The sequence below is a fragment of the Tenrec ecaudatus genome, chromosome 10 (genome assembly GCF_050624435.1).
Source record: "Tenrec ecaudatus isolate mTenEca1 chromosome 10, mTenEca1.hap1, whole genome shotgun sequence".
NCBI classification, from domain to species: domain Eukaryota; kingdom Metazoa; phylum Chordata; class Mammalia; order Afrosoricida; family Tenrecidae; genus Tenrec; species Tenrec ecaudatus.
Genome location: NC_134539.1, coordinates 13858726 through 13882350, shown reverse-complemented (window position 1 = coordinate 13882350; position 23625 = coordinate 13858726). Strand labels below are relative to the sequence as shown.

The following is a 23625-nucleotide window of genomic DNA, read 5'->3' as shown; positions in this document are numbered from 1 at the left end:
AGGCCACTCTGTGCCTTGGAAGAGAGGCCTGGTGATCCATTTCTGAAAAACCAGCTCCTGCAAACCTGGGGGATGAGGGTTGAAGGCGGCACAGTTATGCTCTGACAGATGTCAGGTCACCAGGAATTGAAATCCACTGGAAAGCAGCTGCTTTTTGTTTGATTGATTGATTAATCTATGTGGGCTGACTTTCAAGCCACTCCACCTGGTTGACCTCGTCTGCTTTACACCTTTGCTTTCTCTATAAGATTTTTCTTGAAAATGATTTGTCTAATTAAAAATCACAACACAAACAACACTTAAAAAAAAAGTGGGTTGCCTGTCACCTCTTGAAGATTTGGGGGCCATTGGCTTAGAACAAGCAGGAGAATAATGACTGGAGAGGTTAGTTAGTTAGATCCAGGATCGAATCATCTCCCAGTGCTGAGAGCTTTCACTAATCTAAGCCAGGTGCTTTTAATTTTCTGATAAACTACTTTTAAGAGTGATCCTCGGGGGGGGGGGGTTGCATTTTCTATGCATTTTCTATCTAGGTGGAGCTTGTTATTTTCATCTGATCTGTGTACTCTTAGAAAACGTTGTTGTTGGGGTGCCATTGATTCGGTTCCGATTCATATCGACCCTCTGTACAGCAGAACAAAACATTCCCTAGTCCTGGGCCATCGTCTCAATTATTCCTATGTTTGAGCCCAGTATTGCAGCCATGGGGTCAATCGTCTTGAGGAGGGTCTTTCTCTTTGCTGCCCCACTAGTTTATCATGCATGATGTCCTTTTCCAGAGACAGCGCTGATAACATGTGCAAAGTATGTGAGATGCAGTCTTGCCGTCCCTGCCTCTAGGGAGTATTCTGGCTTTCCTTCTTCCAAAGCAGATTTGTTGGTTCTTTTGACAGTCCATGGGTACTTTCCGCATTGTTTTCCAGCACCTTCATTCAAATGCATTGATTCTTCTACAGTTTTCAAGATTCAATGTTCAACGTTCACATGCATATGAGGCAACTGGAACTGCCACGGCTTGGGTCAGGTGCGCCTTCGTCCTCACAGTGACATCCTTGCCTTTCAACCCTTTACAGGGAGCTTGTGCAGCAGCTTTACCCAATGCAAAATGTCTTTTGAACTCTTGACTGCTGCTTCCATGAGGATGGATCATGGATCCAGGCAAGATGAGATCGCTGACAACTTCAATATTTTTTCCATTGATCATGATGTTACCTCCTGCCCCAGTTATAAGGATTTTGGTCTTTTCGACATTGGGTCGTACTCCATAATGAAGGTTGTGATCTTTGACTTTCATCAGCAAGTGCTTCAAGTCCTCCACACTTTTAACAAGCAAGGTTGAGTCATCTGCAGATTGCAGGTTGTTAAGAAACTTTATTTTTTTCGGAAACGTTAAGAAACTTTCCTCCACTCCTGGTGCCCCATTCTTCTTCACATAATCTAGCTTCTGTGATTATTTGGTAAGCATATAGATTGAACAAGAATAGTGAGAGGCTACAAGCCTGATGCACATCTTTCTTGATTTTAAATCACGCAGGACTCCCTGGTTCAGTTTGCACAACTGCTTCTATGTCCATATACTGGTTCTGCATGAGCACAATGACGTGTTCCGCAATTCCCGTTCTTCTCAAAGTAGTCCATAGTTTGCCATGGTCCACACAGGCAAATAGTCAATAAAGCACAAGTAAACATCTTTCTGGTCATCTCTGCTTTCAACCGATAATCAGCAATGATACTCTGAATTCCGTGTTGAAAATAAATTCCTTAAATTTGTCTCTAATCCTCTGCTAGGGGCTCTTTCCCTATTGGTAAATAGGGAAAATGCCATTTTATCTGTTAAGCCTCTCATAATACCGTGCATTTCTAGTTCGGGAGTATTCTCTTGAGCCAATTAATTTCCCTGGTGGACAATTCTACACTGACTTGCACTGCGGCCGCCTACCCTTCTCCTGCCAGCCGCCAACTCACCTCACTCCATCAATCCCAATCGTCTCTGAAAATGATCTGTTTTGCTATTTTCTTAAAAAGAACCAGGTGTTAGAAATTCTTGATGCCAATAGTTGTATGTCTGCTTCAGTTAGCGGATGTATGGTTTGTTACATGTAAGAGACCCCAATAAAATGATTTATTAAAAAAATGAAAATAATGTTTTATCTGGAGTAAAGGAAAGCAAAACAAAACAAAACAAACGAGCCATTTAAAATCTTCAATCTGCTTCATTCTGAAGCCTTGCATGTTTTGTAAACTGGCTTTCCCCTTAAACATTTGGTGAAGAGGAGAATTTAAAAAAATTGGTTTAGTAAGTAAAAGATATTCGATTACAAAATTAATCTACTCTGGGGTGTGTGTTAGATTTATTTAAAACATTCTAAAATTGTGCTGAATAATTTAATTGGACATCTGTGCAGTCTTCGGTCAGATCCCCTAACCGTAAATAATGTAAATTGGGAAGAATACTTCCACCCTCAGACCACAGTGGCCTGGAGGGGATCAATGCACTGAGAGACCGTCCAAAGTGGCCCTCTGCGGCCATCCTCAAAACGTAACGAGATTGTTGAACGTGCCTCGCTGTTCCTCACCACTCGATAAGCGACCCACGCAGCCAACCATCAAATGCCCCAGATGTGCACAGAAGAGACTTCAGCTCCAGGTTGCCAGCGTTCGCAAATACAGAGGCCAGGCGCTTAGTTACATTTTAATTTCAGATCCACAACAAGTGACTGTCCGGGGTGTGCCAGCTAGTGCATGGGCCAGACTGCTCCTTTTCGAAAATTAAGTGTTTATTTTTTTTTAATTTGCGCCTCAATCTAACGGGGAGAATGTTATCCGGCAGCCCTCGCCCGGGGGCCCCGCAGTGCAGCACGGGGCGCGCGTGGGCCTAACGGGTTCGCAGCCCGGGGCCCTGGGCTCGGCCGCGCCCCCTGATTGGCCGCGGGCGCCCGCCGCCCCGCCGGCCGCCGGCGTCACCGCAGCCCCGGAGCCGGGTCCCGCCGCCGCCGCCGCTCCGGTGGCGCCAGCGCAGCGCGGGGGCAGGGCGCGCCCGAGCGGCTGAAGTTTGGGGGCGCACGCGGGAGGCCGCGCCTGGCGAAGAGCGGAGAGCGAGCGTGGGCCGCGCGACCTTCGCGTCCTCGGCGCCCCGCGCCCTGCGCTCGGCCGCGTCCCCGCCGCGAGCCGGGTAAGCGCGCCCCCGCGCCCCGCGCGCGCCGGCCGGCGGGGAGGGCGCGGCGTGTCCCGGGGCTGCGCGGCCCCCCCCTGCTAACGGGCCTGGCGCCCGGGGGCCGCCTCTTTAAAAGGATGGGGTTCGGAAGTTTCCGTCGCTGCTCGCACGGCCCCCGGCCCCGGCGCCCCCTCCGCACCCCGGTGTCGCGCGGGGTGGGAGCGATGTAAAAGTTTGCTGTCCCTTCGCCGCGTCACCGGGCCACCAGCGGGGCCCCCGGGCCCGGCGCGCGGGACGCAGGCGCCTGTTGCTCCGCTGGCGGCCCCCGCAGTGTGTGGCTGGGGCGGCGCGGTTGGCACAAGAGGGGGGCCCTGAGGACGGCCGCTCCCGAGCACCCCTCCTCCTCCCCATGGCGCCGGCGCCCTTTCATCCTCGGATCCCGGGCGTCCGAGCCTGCCGTCGCCGCCTCCTCCATCCTCCCGCTCCACCGGGGCGCCTTTGTCTGCACCCGGGCAGCCCTGGCTTGCCGGATGTGCCTGAGGAAGCCGCGTGCGGGGGCGGGGGGCGGGGGTGCACGGCGTCTCCCGGAGCTGTGTGTGTCGCCGAGTGTGTGGCGGGGTGGTGACGGTGTCGATTTTTGCGTGCATTCATAGCAGAGGCCAACAGGCCCGGCGCTTCTTCCTGCAGATCACAGGAACATTCGAGCTGCGACTGCGAGGAGGGGAGGAGGGGCCGGCCCGGGCGGGCGGAGGAGGCCGCTGCTGGGCAGGGACAGGGGACCCTGTGGCGGGGGCGGGGCGGGGGGCGTTGGCGGCTCCTTTTGCTGGGCTTTCTCTGCTGGGCATGAGCCCGGCCCCCTGTCTTTGAGCTGGGGGTGGGAAATGCTATGGGTGGAGGCTGCTGTTTCATTGGCAGCATCAGATAAAAGTACCCTGACTTCACCAGTCTCCCAGGAAAACCTGGCCGTGCTCTTTGATGTGCAGAGGGCAGATGAGGAGAGTGGCCCGCCCCCTCCCCCATCCAGCCATGGCGGATAGCTGTGGCATAAACCTGTTCCCTGGGGTACCTGGATGCTCTTGACAGGTTACCTTTCGCAGAATAAATGGCATCCCCTCTGAGAAACCTGCCAATGAAGTGAGGATTAGGGGCTAGGGATATTTTATGTCGAATTGGACATAGGGAATTACATCGCGCTTTCTCTGAGAGTCTGAATCTTCTAAATTTGTATAGCCGACGATCGTAAGTGAAAATGTATTGCTACAGAGCCTTGTAGAAACCTTCATCTAAAAAAACTCGCAAATGCGAAGCTATTCTCCCCCACTCACCCCCACCTCCATCTCCTCCTTCTAGGTCTAGGAAGGCCTGAAGGCGTTTTCTTCTCTCTAACCCTTCCCAGAAGAATTTCCTGCTCTTGCATTTACACCGTGACCATTGAGTTTAGGGAACAGACACACCAGAAGGAGCAAGATCAGCCTGTGAGGTGTGTAGGATAGGTTTCCCAATGAAAATGCCTGCAGGACAAGCCTTGCGACCCTGGAAGAATGAGCATGTGTGTTTTCACGATGGGAAAACCGATTTTTCTATGCACTTTTCTTGTCCCCAGTGCAGTTTCTGTTTTGCCTGGAAGGTCATTCATAATAGCCCCCAGGGATTGTGCTCTGTTGGTGAAGGCAATCTATCAGGGATCCCAAGGTACACTCTCTGTAATCCTTGGAGCTGACCCCTCTGGGCCTTTAATCCATTTTGTGGGCTTACACGTCTGAAAATTGCTGTCATATGTGCACAGCTTTCCCGTGAACTTGTTGCCACACTGCAGTGGTTTGGGAACATGTGCACTCATGTTTTATTAAATATTTGATAATTTCTCTGACATCAGCCCCCCCCCCTCCCTTAAGGCCATCCAAAGAGACTTAAGACAAGTGTCTTATTGAAAGAACTTGTCTGCAGCCATCCACATTGCAGAGATGTGTTTAAATATATCTTGTTTGGAATAAACCTGCGAATGTATGGAACTGTAGTAACAAGGCCTCTTACATAGCTTGTGTGGTATGGAGAGCCCTGTAGGTATGAGTTGGGTTCTTAACCACAAGGTCAGCAGTTTGAAACCACTAGCCTCTCCCAGAGGGAGTAGAAAGCCCATTCTCAGAAACTCACAAAAGGGCAGTTCTACTCTGCCCTAGAGGGTTGCTATGAATTGACTTCAACTCGATGGCAATGCGTTTGGCCTTGGTCTTGGTTTTGTTTGGTAATAGTTACATAAACAATTGCTTTTAAAACTCTGTGGAACGTGCAGTTCTTTGGATTGAACTTCTAAATGCAATACAAAATCTGGATGGAGCACCTGTGCTCTTGCCTAGAGTGCTTGGGTGAAGATGTGGCTGAAGGTGGTGAAGGGATTCACGGTTAGGGGTTATTTTGTCCAGGCTGCCTAAATTGCCTGCTTGCTTATGGGTAGCTTTATTTAGAATATATGTTTGATGATAGATGCTCATACATTCTTGCTAGCTAAAGGGTTCATAGGAACGGTCTTTAAAAGCAGGTGAAGGCAGTGGTATTTGGGAGGTAGAATTCTAGGTTCCATTCCTGCCAGTGCACCTCATTCACTGCCACCACCTCTCTGTCAGTGGAGGCCCGTGTACTGCCATGTTGCTGAGCGGACTCAGGGGAACCTCTGGACTAAGATGGATTAGGACCAAAAGTGTGACTATTTGCTCCAGACAGTCTGCCAATGACCCTATGCATCAAGCTAACCAACACATTGGTGGGTCAGACCCACCCAATGTTATCCCTCTAGGAAGACCAGTGAGCTGTTCCCTCAAAGATTCCCAAACCCAAACCAAGTTCATGCCATTGATTCGTCTCTCGTAGTGACCTTCTTTACAGGACAGAAGAACTGGCCCTGTGGCTTTCCAAGACTGTAACTCTTTCTGGGAATAGAAAGTCTCATCTTGATCCTGTGGAGTAACTGATGGTTTTGAACTGCTGATCTTGTAGTTAGCAGCCCAACGTGTAACCCACTATGCCACCAGCTAAGAATTCCCTAGGCCAGTATGCCACCAGCTAAGGAAGCTCTACTCTGTAGCCCACAGGCCTCCCATGAATAGGCATTGACTATAGGACAAGGGCTAGGTTGGGTTGCTTATCACAGGTAGTAAAAGTTACTGATATTCAAAGAAAGTGGAGATCAACATAGTTGTTGGCCCAACTGAAGTTTATAGTTAGAAACAAAAGGGGCTTTTGTTTCTAGATAAGGGAGGGAATGAAGGGTATTCTGGTGTGCAGTGTAGCTTACATCAGTGGCTGACCTTAAACTGGACATGGGTTAATAGTAGGGGTTTGGGCTGTGGATGAATGTGGGATATCATTTGTGAAAGAAGTACATGCACGTTTCCTCTTCCCGGTGTGGAATCAGAGGGTCTGTGTTGTTGAGAACAAAGGTCAGATGGGGCAGGCCAGCCGGGCGAGCAGGACAGTCAGTCCTGTGCAAGTGTGGTTTGTAGCTTCTTGAACGTGGTTTCCAGACTTGGACTGTCAGCTGTGCAGCCTTGAAGAGAGTCGGCAGGTTGAGTCATGGGAAGAGGTACTCACCATTAGCAGGCTTTGGTGCTCACTCACTCACTCACTCACTCACTCACTCACTCACTCACTCACTCACTCACTCACTCACTGCCTTCCAGTCGATTCCAACCCATAGCGGCCCTCTAGGACAGGGTGCAACTGCGCCGGTGGCTTTCTGAGACTGTAACTCTTCAAGGGAGCAGAAAGCGTGGTCTTTCGCCCTCAGAGGGGCTGGTGGTTTTGAACTGCTGCTCTTGCTGGTAGCAGTGGTGGGTGGACACCATGTCATCAGCATTCCCATCATGACTGGTGTTTGGGAAGGCGAGGAAGCTACTATTTGAGGAAAAAGGCATTTTATTTTTGGCCTCAGCCACTTGCTTTCTTTCTCCTGGGAAATTGTGTGTCTCGAGGCTCTTCCATCTACTGGATGCAGTCTCTGGGGACTCCTTTTTTTAAAATTCATCATTTTCCTGGGAGCTCTTACAGATGTCACAACATTCCATAATTCGAATAGATCAAGCATAATTGTACAATTAGTACTACAATCAGTTTCAAAATATTTTCTTTCTTCTTGAGCTCTTTGATATCAGCTCCTTCCCCATATCCCCCCTCCCCCAGGGACCCTTGTTATTATTGAAAATATAGTATTATTATTCTAATATATAGATATCCAGTCATCATTGCTATCAGTCCCCACCTCCCCCCATCTTCCCATATCCTCGGGGAATCATTACTCTTGTTATAGTTTCTGAAGGGTCATCCATCCTGGCATTCCTGCCTTGAGCAATCTTAATTATGCAGTCGAACATACATAGGTCTAACAGTATTAATGAGGTGAAACATAAACCTCAACAGTAAGGGAAAGAAATATTACAGAACCCGATGATAGTTATGTATTTCATCAGTCCTATACCACACCTGAATTCTTCCTCCCTCCCCCAACACAGCCGCTCTGTGAGGGACTGTACAGTTGTCTTGCAGATGATTGTGGGTCTCCACTTTGCCCATGCTCCATCACATCAATTTGATTGCTTGTTTTTGAACTTCTGAAACCTATTCCCATCAACACCTCTTGATCACACAGGCTGGTGTGTTTCTATTTTATTTATTTATATTTGGGGGTTTAATCATTTTATTAGGGGCCTATACAACTCCTGTCATAATCCATACATACATCAATTGTGCAAAGCACATTTTTACATTCATTGTCCTCATCATTCTCAAAACATTTGCTCTCTCCTTAAGCCTCTGACATCAGCTCCTCATTTTCCCCTTCCCTCCCTGCTCCCTCCTCATAAACATCTGATAATTTATAAATTATTATTTTGTCATATCTTACACTGTCTGATGTCTCCCTTCACCCTCTTTTCTGTTGTCCATCCCCCCAGGGAGGAGGTTATATGTAGATACTTGTAATCAGTTCCCCTTTCCCACCCTACCCTCCCTGCACCCTCCCAGTATTGCCACTCTCACCACTGGTTCGGAAGGAATCATCTGTCTTGGATTCCTTGTGTTTCCAGAGCCTATCTGTACCACTGTACATCCTCTGGTCTAGCCAGATTTGTAAGGTAGAATTGGGATCATATTAGTGGCAGGGAGAGGAAGCATGTAGGAATTAGAGGAAAGTTGTATGTTTCATCGTTGCTACACTGCATCCTGACTGGCTAGTCTCCTCCCCACGACCCTTCCTTAAGGGGATGTCCAATTGCCTACAGATGGGCTTTCAGTCTCCACTCTGCACTTCCCCCCTCATTTGCTGTGGTAAGATTTTTTGTTCTAATGATGCTGTTAACTGATCCCTTCGACACGTCATGATCGCACAGGCTGGTGTGCTTCTTCCATGTAGGTGTTGTTGCTTCTCAGCTATGTGGCTGCTTGTTTACCTTCAAGCCTTTAAGACCTCAGATGCTATATCTTTTGATAGCCTGAGTCCATCAGCTTTTTTCACCACATTTGCTTATGTACCCGCTTTGTCTTCAGAGATTGTGTGGGGAAGGTGAGCATCATGAAATGCCAGTTTCATAGAACAAAGTGTTCTTGCATTGAGGGCATACTTGAGTGAAGGCCCAATGTCCATCTGCTACCTTAATACCAAACCTATACATATATGCACATAGATATATTTCCACATCCTGATATATAAATATATTTACATATGTACATGCCTTTATTTAGACCTCTATAAATTCCCTGTGCCTCCTAGTTCTTTCCTCTATTTCCTTTTGTCCCACTATCATGTTCAGCCTTTATTTGGGTTTCAGTAATTCCTCTCGGTTACATTACCTTTGGTTCTGGGGACTTCTTAAGTGCTTCACATACCCGTTAGTTTTCTCAAAATACTTCTACTGCCTCTGAAGCAACCAGGGGATCTTCTCATTTCACTGAAGGTGAGAGAATGTGCAGTGGGCATCTCACGATGGTTTTTGAGTCTGATTAAAGCTGCAGAATATGTTCTTTGAACTACATTGATCGGGAAGTTAAATCCTAGACATGGCTGTGAATTGATAGGAACCATAATCTTCCTGCCCCCAGAAATCTCATCTCCTCTTCCAAAAAAATGATTGGATTAAAATGGAATTTACACCACATAAAATACAATGAAAACCTGGATTAACTGTTATGTTTGTTGTTGAGTATGAGAAATGTCAAATCCATAGCGTCGCATTTAAAAAGAAAGAAAAACAAGACTACATTTTTTGTCCTTTCTTTTTCTACCTGTGGTGGTTAAATATATTTGGTGTGGAGAATTCTTAACTTTAACCTCCTCGGTATTGTTCATGTGTGGAAAAACAACACTCATTGGTATTGTTTTCTAAACCACTCGACCTCCAGATCTAAGGGACTATAAATAAATGCACAGAGAGGAAAGCGAAAAAGGAAACACTTGCAAGAAAGGGAAAAATAGAAACATCAGCTACAGTATACATAAGCAAATAGGCAGGAGTATAAACCCATCTAGGCTCTGCTCACAGTTCTATCAGGGAGGTTGAAGTAAGGCGTGAAGTACTTGACTGTTTATCCTATGCTTTACGTTTTAAAACTACATCTGTAATGTAATACATTGAAAAGCGATTTCCTTTACCAATTTTTATTGTGGACCATAGTACTTTTTTCAAAAAGAGTATGGAAGTCGTGCAAATATTCAAAGAAGATGACAAGCTGGGCTGAAATGCTATCTTGGTAACCCCTGCTCCCATTGCTGCTGCATGAATTCATACTCCTGGACCCCGCCGGAGTGCCCTTGCATCTTGCTTCCTCTGAGTGACTGGTGGGTTCTGATCTCTGACCTTTTGGGTAGCACCAAAGCCCAAGATCCTTGTGTCGCTAGGCCTCCCACCCAGACAGCAGAAGCCGAAGTCCCGCTGCCATCAAGTTGATCCCATCAGACAAGGGGTTTACGAGCCCGCAGATCTGCCAGCCAGATACCCTCATCTTCCTTCTGAGAACCGGCTGGTAAGTTTGAACTGCAGACCTAGTGAGTAGCAGCCCAAGGCCTAATCCACAGCCACACCAGGGCTCCTTATGGATTTTATGCAATGGGGTTATTTAAATTATATCGCACTAACAAATCGGTCCATCAAACCTGTCTCTCAGTTTGTTGCACTCTGGTGGCTTGTGCCTTGTTCTGATGGTGGAAGCCATGTCCCTGCTTTTTCAAATGCCAGCAACGTCACACACAGTGAACAGGTTTCAGCAGAGCTTCTAGACTAAGAACAGACTACAGAGAAGGGATAGGCGGTTCACTTGAGAGGAATTACCCACTGAAAACCCTCGGGAAGGTATTGAAACATGGTCCCTTACGGAAAACCTGGTGACGAGAAGCAGAGCATTGTCAGGGCTAGATGAGGAAGAGCGGCCTTCTCAGAGTGGAGTCAACCTAGTGGGAAGGATGGAGTTGAGCCTGCAAGACCTTCACTTGCTAATGGAGCACAGCTCAGAATTAGCAAGAGCAGCTGCACATGGATAGTAGAAACTAGAACTTGGAAGGCAAGAAATGTGCACCCAGGAAAATCGGTAGTCCTGAAAAATAAAATGGGCAAATAAAGATTGATGTACTAGTGAGCTGAAATGAAAGCGTTTTGGCCATTTTGAATCAGGAAATTTATGGTTTAATGTGTCAGGAAAGACACAAGCAAGAATGGCATTGTGTTCATTGTCAAAAAAGGTCATATCAAGATCTATCTTGAAATACAATGCTGTCCATATGATCCCCCTAGAAGGAAATCCCCTGGTGTGTACCAACTATTATTATGCAGATTTATGTGCCAACCCCGAAAATTGGTGATACAGAAATTGAAGAATTCTGCCAATGCCTTCAGTATGAAATTGACCAAACATATAATCAAGAACCATTGATAATTATTAGCAATTGAAATGCAAAAACTGGAAACAAAAGAGAAGGAACAATAGTTAGAAAATATGATCTTTGGATAGAAATGACGCTGGAGATGCCATGACAGAATTTTGCAAGACCAAGATTTCTTAATCAAAAATACCCTTTTCAGTAACATAGAAGGTACCAATATACATGCTCATCTCCAGAAATACACAGAAATCAAATTAACTATATTTGTGGGTAGAGAAGCTCAATATCAGCAGCTAAAACTAGGCGACAGACCATCAATTGCTCATCTATAACTCAGGGTGAAGTTGAAGAAAAGGAAAACAGGTCCACAGAGTGAAAATATGACCGTAAGAATATCCTACCTGAATGTTGAGAACCTCTCAAGAACAGAGGTGATTCATGAAACATTAATAACAAAATACTTGAAGAGTTGTGACAGGACGTTTAGATCATACATGGAGAAAGCCAAATGCCGTGAAAAGACAAGAAGGAAAGAAAAGATCAAAGTGGATGTCAGAAGAGGCTATGAAATTTGCTCTTAATGAGACAATGAAGAATTCTTACAGAAGAATCAAAGAGCTGAACAGAAAATGTCAAAGGGCAGCGCAAGAAGACAGTAAAATGTTGTAATGAGACATGTAAAAACCTAGAGTTAGAAAACAAAAAAGGAGGATCATGCTCAGCATGCCTTAAATGGAAAGAACTCAAGAAAATACCCAAGCCTCAAGTAGCAATATGGAAAGATTTTACTGGCGAAATATTGAATGGTGGAGGAAGCATCAAATGACACAGAAGATGGAAATGACACAGAGTCACTGTACCCAAAAGAATTAGTCAACATCAGTCATTTCAAGAGGTAGTGTATGAGTAAGAACCAATGGGGCTGAAGGAAGAAATACAAGTTGCACCAAAAGCATTAGCCAAAACAAGGCTTCAGGAAGTGATGGAATACCAACTGAAATGTTTCAACAAGCTGATGCAGCACTGGAAGCACTCGCTCGTCTGTGCTGGGAAATTTGGAAGTCAGGTACTTGACCAACTGACTGGAAGAGATTCATATTTGTACCCATTTCAAAGAAAGGTGACCCCACCGAATGCTAAAATTGTAGAACACTATCATTGATCTCTCATGCAAGTAACATGTTGCTGAAGGTCATCCAAGAATGACTACAGCAGTCCATTGACAGAGAGCTGCCAGGGATTCGGGCCTGGTTCAAAAGAGGATGTGGAACAAGGAATTTCATTGCTGATCATAGCTCAAATCAGAATACCAGAAAGAGGTTTACTTGTATTGCACTGACTATGCAAATGTATTCAAATGCGTGGACCACAGCAAACTTTAGATTGCCTTCAGAAGAATGGGAATTCCAGAACACTTCCTTGTGCTCATGCAGAACTTGTGCATGGATTAAGAGGCAGTCATACCAACAGAATGAGGACATACTGCATAGTTTACAGCCAGGAAAGGTGTGCATTGGGATTGTATTCTCTCACCATCCTTAATCTGTGTGCTGAGCAAATCATCAGAGCAGCTGGATTATATAGAGATGAGTGCAGCATCAGGAGGGAGGAAGGCTTATGAACAACCCGCAATAGGGGCCTCGACTCAAGTATTCCCTCAACACAAGAACACTTTGTTCTATTAGATTGGCATTCATTCCATGATGCTCACCTGCCTGACATGATTGCGGAAGACAAAGTGGTTGCATAAGCAAATGTGGTCAAGAAAGCTGATGGTGCCCGGCTATCAAAATATATAGCGTCTGGGGTCTTAAAAGCTTGAAGATAAAGAAGTGACCATCTAGCTGAGAAGCAACAAAGCCCACATGGAAGAAGCACACCAGCCTGTGTGATCATGAGGTGTCGATAGGGTCAGGTATCAGGCATCAAAGAACACAAAATTAATATTCGTTGTGAATTGTGAATGAGGGGGAGTGCAGAGTGTAGACCCAAAGCCATTCTGTAGACAGCTGGACATCCCCTTTTCAGACGGGTCTCAGAGAGGAGATGAGCCAGTTAGGGTGCAGTATAGCACTTATAAAACATACAGCTTTTCTCTAGCTCTTTAATGCTTCCTCCCCACCACTATCATGATCCCAACTCTACCTTTCAAATCGGCTAGACCAGATGATGTACACTGGTACAGATAAGAGCTGGAAATACAGGGAATCCGGGACAGATAAACCCTTCAGGACCAATAATGAGAGTAGAGATATCAGGAGGGTAAGAGGAAGGTGTTCTACATATAACCTCCACCCTGGGGGTCAGACAACAGAAAAGTGGGTGAAAGGAGACATCGGACAGTCTAAGACATGAAAAAATAATAATTTATAAATTATCAAGGGTTCATGAGGGAGGGAGGGTAGAGGAGGGAGAGGGAAAATGAGGAGCTGATACCAAGGCTCAAGTAGAAAGAAAATGTTTTGAGAATGATGATGGCAACAAATGTACAAATGTACTTGACACAATGGATGTATGTATGGATTGTGATAAGAGTTGTATGAGCCCCCAATAAAATGATTAAAAAAAAACACACCTGCAATCGGCAAATGACTCACCGTGCTCCCTGAAAGTGAGGGGGACTTGAAGAACTTGCTGATGAAGAACAAGAATTTCAAATGGATTACAACTCAATGGGAAGCAAACCTCAAATCTTCACAGCTGGTTCAATAGGTAACATCATGATACCTGGAGGAAAGTTTGGAGGGGTCAAGAATTTCATCCTGTTTGGATCCACAATCAATGGTGTGTTAGCCAGGGTTGACTGGAGAAACAAATCCAGAGACACTCAGATGTGCATAAGAGAATGCTTTATATAAAAAACTAATTGTATGTTAAGAAAACATCCCAGCCCAGTCCAGATCAAGTCCATAAGTCCAATATTAGCCCATATATCTAATACCAGTCTATAAATTCCTCTTCAAACTCATGCAACACATACAATGACACTGAGTGCAGGAAGATCACAGACCTGTGGGTGGAAAGTCTTGTGGATCCAGTGGCAGTGGAAGCATCTCAGCGCTGTTGTGGGTCTCCACATGGCTCCTCAGCTTCAGGGTCTGGCTGGCATCAGCATGGCTCCGTGTGGCTTGTCAACAGGAAAGTGAAGCAGAGAGCGTGTGTCTGCCTCCAGGGAGGAAGACAGGAGTTCCCGGAATCCTCAGGAGAAGATCATGCCCACAGAGAGGCCTTATTGGCTATGCCCTGAATGACAGGCTAGTCTCCGCCCCTTCACTCAAGTTGACAGAAGATTGTGTAACTGCCACAAATGGTCATGGAATCCGTAGTCAAGACATCAAACAATGCTTTGCACTAGGTACATCTGTTGCATGAGAGCTTTTGAAAAGCAAGGATGTTGCTTTGAGGAATAAGATGTGTCTGACCCAAGTCATGGTATTTTTAATTGCCTTCTATTCATGCAAAGTTGGACATTGAATAAGGAAGACTGAAGCAAAGTTGATGAGTTTGAACTGCAGTGTTGCTGAAGACTATTGAAAGTGCCATGACCTGCCAAAAAGCAAGCTGTCCTAGAAGACGTACAGCCAGAATGCTCCTGTAAGGAAGGACTCATTTTTCAAATTTGATGTCTGCGTAAAGTTAAATGTTACATAACCGTGTGGTTAATTTTGATGTATCTTTACATCATGCAATAAGGTGGCCTCTAGCATGCCTTGCTTCACAGAGCTGGCTTTACAAAATTCTCGTGCGGTGTCTAAGATTTCCTGCTCATGAAAACATTGCTGACACAGAGTGACCGTATCAAAAAGACTTAACATGAATGTGTCATGGAAGTAGGCATCCTCGATCTGTATAAGGCATGCTTAATTCCCTTCTACCTGGCTGGACTCCTACAACAGGTACTGTTTTCTCTAAATTATGACCCATAAAGTTGTTTCCTGGGCCCCCCAACCCACCTACTCAGAGTACTTCATTTTAATGAGTCAAGCTGGAAGGCTGTTTGCTGGCAGTGTTTGTTTCCATGGCCCTGCCTGGTTGGGTCGAGTGGAACATTGCTTACACTCCCCTCTTGCCCATCACTTTCATGCATTTCCAGGGAGTAGTGTGCAGCCAACAAATGCCATTGGAAAAGACCTAACAGAGGACTTCTCTCTGCTGGACTATAATGTACTGACTAAATATACATGTATGAGTGCATGTACATGTAAATATGCATGTATGAGTGCATGTACATGCACACTTACTATGAGTCAGCACTGACTAGAGGGCAGTGAGTATGTGTATGTTTATGTAAGTCAAAATATATTGCTACAAAATCATAGAAATCTGTATTTTAAAAATGTCAAAAGGGTCTGTATCCCTCTGCAGGCAGTGTCTTCATCTCGCTTACTCTTCCCTGAAGAATTCTTTCCTCTTTGATTTGTACCACGTCAGAACGGCAGTTTGGGCTTTCATAAGCGTGGCAAATTGTGTTTCTTTTATTGCTCATCGAGACTGCAGAATAAAACGAAGCTGGTGTAGGAAAGATCAGAACTGCAGGGTGAATGGACTAAGGTTCCCAAGTACATTCTCACAGGGACAGCCCTTACTCCCCTTGAAGAAAGAACAGGTGCATTGTCATGATGGAGATGAAAAAAAAAAAAAGAATTCCTTGGTGCCAATTCCTGGCCTGTTTCTCACCAATGCAATGTTCAGTTTTCTTAGAAATTGCTTCATCATGAGCCTCCATGATCAGCCTGTGTCCGTAGAGCAAATCCATCAGACTTATTCCCCAAACACAGTTGCCCTGACTGCCTGCCTGGAATTGAACTGACCTCTCATTCGGTGGTCTCCTGAGAGGCCACCGAATGAGAATTAGAAAAGAGTATTAGTGAAAAACTTGTTGGCAGCCACCCACTGATCACAAAGATTCCTTTAAACCCAGGTTGTGGTGAATTGCCCAGTGCGTGGGTGAACTGGAAAACCAGTAGCAAGACTTTGATTTCCCTTTACAGACCGGCGGGGTTTCTTCCCAATCAGCCTTAGTCTGGAAGCTTTACCAAAAGTTGCTCAATGTTCTAGCAACACATCAGCCTCCACTGACATTTGGATCTGGTGGCTGCTCTTGAGCTCCATGGACGGGAGTTAAGCCTCCATCCTCTGATGGAAGTTGAGAATCCCACCAGTGAATCACCCAAACCACCTCAAGGTCTTTGTATAAATTGGATAATACAATAGGCATTCTTGTCTTGTCTCCCTTTTGTTAGTATAGTTATTTTTCAGTCCATCCATGCTGTGTATATCAACTGTTTAGCACCCCCCCCCTTTTTTTTGCTGAGTGGTAGTCCATTGTATGAATATTCAATGAAGGGACATTTTAATGGTTCCGAAAATTCTCAATTCTTGCCTTCAGCTGCTTGGATCCGACTTTTGGATTTGCAAGGGCTGTTCAGTCTTTTTAAATCCATGGTTTTGTTCAATGTATCTTGAGGTTCCCAAGTAAGTAAATCATGCAAGTGACTAAAATAAGCTGGTGATTGTAAAATGAAGGCAGTTTGCATTTTTCGATCTTGAAATCTGTCAGATGATTAAAGTTAAAACAGATCAAGTGACTGCTGTATCTTGCTAGTGTAGCATAGACGCACTGCCTCGTCAATTTCAGTATTGTGCTCAATGCTTTATTTAAACTTTAGATCATACTCTTCTTACCTGTTCAAGAATTGATGGCATCATTTTGGTTGATCTTGCCATTTGGGGGAGATTTATCTGTCTAGAGTCTTCTGACATATTTAGATGACAATCATATAGTAAATTTGGATACCAACGGGCGTAAGTCAATGGTTGAGTTATCCAAATATTTGCCATTTTATTGTATTACAACTGGCATTATCAAACATATGAAAAATTGGGGAAGGAGGGGGATTGCTCTTGTAGTCTAGATCACGTGAGATCAATGTTGCCCAATAGTACTGTATTGTGATTGGCATGTATAACTTAAAATTGCTTGATAGTCACATGTCTGAAATTAAAAACAGTTGAAATAACTTAAAAATGTATTTTACTTAACCCAACATTTGCAAAATGTCAGTTCAACCTGAATAAAATTTATATAATTTACTTACTTTTCTTTATAGTGAGTCTTTTAAAATTCACTATCTATTTTACATTTAGAACACATCTAAATCTCGTCTAGTCACACTTCAGGGGCTCAGTAGCCATGTATGGCTAAGGCTACCATGTTGTTAGTTCTAGATCAACCTGTCTGGAGACCAGGCTTCGAGGCATCAAGTACAGATGAAATCGTGCAGAAAAAGAAAAGTGTTCATTACATCATGGAAATCTATTGTGCTGACTGGAATCATTCACATTTTCTGGGGTTTTGAATATTTATGTTTTTCTACTTAGTGATCGCTTAGTTGAAATTAAATGGCAAATAAAAAGAAAACAAAAATAACATTACATATCAGGCAGATGTGCTTCCTGGATTATTACAAAAAGTAAAGGTTGGTTTATAACCTTAATATTAGTATTTAATCCTTTGAGGACCATCGTAAAGTAAAGTTAATGGATGTAGTTAAATAGTAGATGAGTTAATTAAGAAGCAAATAATCAAGTTTATTGCATGAGAATAAGACCTTGTAAAATGTTTTGAGAGAGAAAATTCCAGTTGTCAATATGACCCTGGTGAGTCCTACAGAATTGCATCTGGTGACTAAATAATGCAGCCTGTTACATTATCTGTGAATTTGTCATCAGGGGACTGAATCGGTCCACGCTTATTTATCTTCTATGGCTAAGGTTCATGTTCAGAGAGGTTCACAGTAATCTGGATTTCTGTATGTAATTTTCCCTCAGCTGAACTGCCAGGGAATCTTGCCAGCGAGATGTAAATTGTTATCTATGTTGTTGAGTTTCTCAGTGTATTATCTGCGAAGCAGGTGATACCAGACTGACACGCTTGTCAGCAGATTTAGACAGTGACATCTCTGGGCTTTCAGGGGAGTCTCTCTAGCAGTTTTTAGCTCACAATATGAAGTAAATACAAAAAGGTGTTTTAATTATTGTAGATATATTTTATTTTCTTCTTGCTTCTTGTTTTCAGTGAACAGAAGATCCCGAGGCTAATTTAATTTTGAGGGTAGTGTGAAGGTTACTAGGATCACTGGTAGTGTAGTGGTTTTACGGGCTGCTTACCCCAAGGCCAGCGGTTTGAAACCACTAGCAGTTCCTTGGAAGAAAGACTTTCTACTCCCATAAGAGTTATAGTTTCAGAAACTCACAAAGCCAGTTCTACCCTGTTTTGTAGGGTTACTATGAGTTGGCACCAACTCTGTGGCACTGAGTTGCTTTGTTTGTTTTTTGAGATAGTGGTTCATGAGAGGGGATCAGGGCAGATTTGACCTGGTTCACGTCTTCCATATGTTCCTTCACCACTTGTCTGTCCCCTTGTTGTTTTGTGGTGGCTGGTGTGTAACTGTGATTCTAGAAGCAGGTGTCAGTGCTGCTTCAAGGTTAAGACAAACCAGAAAAGGAACTTGGAGACGTATTTCTTAAGAAGTCGGCCACTGAAAGCCTCTGAAGAGAAGTGGGAGGTTGAGAGCTCCAGGGCTGGACGATGCGCCGTCAGGTTGGAAGGCGCTCACAAGGCAGTGAGGAAGAGCTGCCTCCTCACAGAAGCTCCGGAATACAGTGGGAGAAAATGTGGATCAAAGCTCAAAATCATAAAAAAAAAATAGACTGGTTGGTCAGATAGAGACTAGGGGAAACCCCAAGACTGTGATCATTCGTCACAGCTCAATGTTTAGCAGTGGCGAGGTTTATAAAGTAAACAACAGGGAAGAGCATACTACTTAGGGCCATCTACCACTTGATACCAAAAGGACAGTATTCACCCAAGGACAAAATTTAAACAGGAGAAGGAGTAAGAAAGAAGGAAAAATAGAAACGTGGACTCAGGGGAGATGTAGGCTACGTGATGTTCTATTATAGATTACAGTCAATGGCATGAAAAAAATGTGTATGAGTTGTTGAGTGGAAAATCGATTTGCTCTGTAAATCTTCACTGAATGCACATACACATACCAAAAAAAGGCAATGAGGTTTATAAACAATAATATCAGGAAGAACATATTACTTAGGGTCATCCACCATTTGACACCAAAAGGACAGTATGTACCCTAGGATTACAATCAGGGGCATGAAATAAAATATGGATGAGTTGTTGAGTGGAAAGTTGATTTGCTCTGTAAATATTCACTGAATGTACAGACACATACAGAAAAAGACAGAGAGAAAGAGAGATAAATGAGAATAGAGATCCTACCTTAAAAACGAACACAGGACAAGCCCCAATATAATTTGGGAGAGAAAATGAATGCATAAGTGAATGATATATAAGTTATCTTTAGCAGGGTGTTAAAAAAAAACAACAAAGAAAGTTAAGTTCACAGTGGATATCAGAAGAGACTCTGAAACTTGTTCTTGAATATAGGAGAGCTAAAGAGAATACAGATGAATTCAAAAGGTGGCGCAGGAAGACAAAATAAAGTATTACAATGAATGATTCAAAGCCCTGGAGTTAGAACAACAAAAGGGAAGAACATGGTATTTCTCAGGTTAAAAGAACCGAAGAAAGAAATTCAAGCCTTGAGTTGTAATACCGGAGCTTCCCAGTGACAAGGAGGGCTGAAGAACTGTGGTGTGGGCAAAGAAAATTGCATATACCATGGACTTCCAGAAGAAAAAACAAATCTCCCTGAAAAGTCCAGCTCGGAAAGTTTCTCTGAATCAAGCAACGGGAGACTGTCTCACGTACTGAGGGCATGTTGTCAGGCGGGCCCAGGCTTGGGGAAGGCCTTCATGGTTAGTAAAGAATTCTTCAAGGAGGTGGATTGGCAGTGGTTGCAATGAGGAGCTCAAACATAGCAATGGTTTTCAAGTTGGCGCAGACCCACCCAATGGCTTCTTCTGCTGTGCATGGGCTATGTGTGAGTGAGAACTGACCCCGACACAACACTAGCAGTCAGCCTTTAGCCTTTATTCTGAAACTTGCTGAAATGTGTTTGATTCTAAGACCCAGTACTGCCCACGACCATCACGCTCATTCCGTAGGAACCATGTTCCCCTTTGGGTATCCGAGACTGCAAATCTTTACAGGAGCAGAAATCTCACCTCCTCTTGCTCCCAGGGGGTGAGTTCAATGACCTTGCAGTTAGCAGCCCTGCTCAGAATGAACTATGCCCCTGGGACTGCTTTCGATTCTGATAGGCTTGTCAATTTACGTGACAGATTATCATTTGGTGTCTACTTAAGGTGCTTTGATATGGCCTCCTATTTCTTTTTTCCTTTATTGTGGTTACCTTCCATTGTAATTCGGTTTCACCGTGGGATAGGCACCAAAGGGATAGCAAATATATTTAATGTGTTGTTGGCTCCTTCCCTTAAGGCGGCTTTGAGCCCAGTAGAGTAAGACCGTTTTAACACTTTGGCCTTAGTTTGGAAGCTCAGCAGAAACCTGCATATCATCATCATAGTAGGCAAGACTCTTCAGACTGCTGAGTGGTCCAGCTGAGAGCCAACCCCACCTCCCGTACTTGGAAGGTGGGAAGCGCTCTGCTGCTCACTGGTGGGAAGTTCATCTGTTGAAACTCACCAGTTGAGCCTCAGGAGGAAGGAGGGATGGTCTGAATCTGCACAGATTAAGGCCTCAGAAACCCGTGGGGGCAGTTCTCCTCCCTGGACTCCTCCTTTGGACTGCTAGCTGTAAGGTTGGCTGTTCAAACCCACCAGTCACTCAACAGGAAAAAGATGAAGCTACCTGTCCGCATATAGACCTGCAGCCTCAGAAGCCGTGCAGGGAGTTGCACTGAGTCAGAATGACGGTGGCAGTAGGTTTGGGTTTTTGGACGGAGTGGCTGTGAGTCGAAATCATCTCAGTAGCACCCCACAGCCACAGCCAGAGGGGCTGCAGATCCCATAGGCCCACAAAGAAGGTATTTCTCCCCCCAGTTCTAAAATCGCATTTCTCTCTTTGTTCTAGCTCTGTGAGCGAAAGATCGCCTCATATTCTTGGTTTGCTGGATTGGGCACAAAGGTGTGTCAGTTTCCTTGATATTGCCTGACCACTCCCCAGCTCGGCCCTCGCCCAACAAGCTCCAGTAGGGGTCCTGAGAGCCTTTTCATTCCTTGTAATGGGTGCATCTGTACGCTTGCTCTTGTTCACCCCTCCCTTGCCAATGCCTTCCTCTTGTTTGTTGTCAAATGGCCGCTTTTTGCAGCCTAGCATCTGGATCCACCATCATTAGTTCTTTTGGTGAGTTATTTATGCATTTTCAGAATTGTTTTTCCAGAAATCGAATCGCAATCTCAATATTCTGTCCTTTCCCTGGCCCCTCCTGTGCGCCACTCAGCCTTCACAAAGTTGTTTCACTAGCTCCTGCTGGTCTTGTCATGGCCCAGTACTGTGTGAGGTGCTGTGGGTTTTATTTATGATTTCATTGTCTTCGCAGACATCCTCTTTAGAGCCAGAAATGCCTTTCCCTCTCCTGGCTCTTCCTAGAAGACAGTTCACATGCCCTATCACCTCTGATTCCCACTGACAAACTTGAAGTCACATAAGATTTTGGAATCCATTGGTGAGACATTGGGTTTAGCACATCGTATTGCAGTTACTGCCTCCTTACTGTTTTGGCCCTAGTGTGGTACAACTTGAGCTGCTAACTTCAAGGTCAGCAGTTCGAAACCACCTGGGAGAAGATGAGGTTTCCTCCTGCCATAAAGATGGATGGCCTTGGAAACTCACAGGAACAGTTCTAAGCTGTCCAGTAGGGTTGCTCTGAACTGGAACCTACTCCATAGCAACGAGAATGTCCCAGAAACCCAGAAGTTAGGTGGTTATCCTTAGAGACACAGGCAGATCCCATCCACTTAAATGAAACTCCAAACCAAACTAACGGCCATGGAGTCAATTCTGAATTAGGATTGTGCAGAACTGCCTCTGTAGGTCTCGGAGGCTGACACTCTAAGGAGCAAACAGCCTCGTCTTTCTTCCGTGGAGTGGCTCATGATTTCAGGCTGCCGGTCCTTGCTGGTCGCAGCCCCATGTGAGAGCACTCCACCCAAATGACACAGCATTAGAAGATAAGCGATGTAAGAGTGTCTATCTGACTGGGTCTGGTGTGTAGGGCTTGTCTAGGTAAATTTGCCTGAGCCTAGGACAATAGCAAGTCCCAGTTCAGAGCTGCTGAAATGTTGCGCTGCTTGTCTGGGGAGGGGTACATAATGTCCTCCTCCCGGCTCCTTTCTTCACACTGGTGACTTTGTGAACCATAGAGACCATGCTAATTAGCCATTCTGCTGCCAGGAATGTGGTTAATAATAGCTCAGGACTAGGGCCTTTAAGGTGACACACTTGGCTGCTAACTGAAACGTTGGTGGCTTGAGCCCGCCCAGTGAGCGGCTGCTACCCTCGTGGTGACAGCCAGGACAATGCTGTGGAGCAGTGCCGCTCTGTCACGTGACGTGGCGGTGAGGCCCCCAATCAACTCCACTGCTCCTGACAACAACAGGGTCCCGGCAGCGCTTTCACATCCTCTCTTTTCTGGGATTCTGACAACTGAGTCACGAGGAGAGTGACTCAGATGGAATGATTCTGATTGTGCCTGGCTCCTCGGTAGGTGAAAGCAAAGAGAACCGAAGTCCTTCCCTGGAAAACAGATTCCACTTGGCTGGGGGAAAAGATTTAGTTCTTCTCTGGCATCTGCAACCCAGTCAACACTCCTTTGGTGAATGCAAAGGAATTTCCTGAGGCTTTCTAAATCACCTGGCTGCCACTCCGTCTTTTTATCTCTTCTCTACTTTTTTTCCTGCCTCCTCCCTTCAGCTTCCTCCCTCCATCATTTCTTCCCTCCTTGTTTATCTGTGCCTTGTCATATATCAAGCCTGTTCACCCTCCATCTATCTCCCCTGCTTAGATAACACTTTTTAGTGCCAGTTTCTTGACTGAACGGAATCTTGAGATTTCCCATTGTCAGGCTTCTTTCAACTCCTTTGAAGACTTGAAGGTGGTTATTTGTGGGAATCGTAAACCATACAGAAAGTACTATGGCTTTCTGCTGTGGGAAGGACACTGTCGTGCAGCCGTGCACACTACTGTCTGGGTAAGACACACTATCATTTGAAAATCCCCACCAGAAGTGACCAATGTTTGTTGGTGCGTGGGAGGTAAGCATCCTGCAAGCTTGATTACGAGAGAGCCAGTTGGAAGCAGCAAAATGGAGGGATCAGTGCTGGTACTAAGAGGACACAAATGTGTTAGGGATGTGCTGGCTCCTTCCACGTGCTTCACCTGTGCTACTGCAGGCGTCTTGTTACAAAGAGGAGGTGGCCACTGAGCAATGCTGAGTGACTTGGTCACCATCTCGGGACCGCATAGTGACCCTGTAAGTCAGGGTTGAACGGCCTTTGTGAGTTTCAAAACGAACTCTTTGCAGAGTAGAAAACCTCAGAAACCTCTGGCAGAGGCTGATAGTTTTGAACTGCCGACCTAGCGTTTAGCAGCCCAATGCTCCCCTGCCTCCCCTTCACACACACGCCCTGCCCCATCCCCCCATAAACTGGTAGAATGCTCTTT

The 23625-nt window shown here is 45.2% G+C and overlaps 1 protein-coding gene across 6 annotated transcripts in view; it reads left to right on the top strand.

The window, feature by feature from the left end:
• Positions 1 to 2967: 2967 nt before the first annotated feature.
• The window catches only part of MPDZ (multiple PDZ domain crumbs cell polarity complex component), a 187616-nt gene continuing 166958 nt past the window's right edge, over positions 2968 to 23625 (top strand). For 4 of the 6 annotated variants that reach the window (XM_075559916.1, XM_075559917.1, XM_075559918.1 and 1 more), the window contains exon 1: positions 3046 to 3172. The gene's annotated coding sequence lies outside the window, so the exon portion shown is untranslated. Of the gene's footprint in view, positions 3173 to 23625 lie in introns of all 6 variants that reach the window. The other 2 variants (XM_075559920.1, XM_075559919.1) reach the window with 1 other exon arrangement.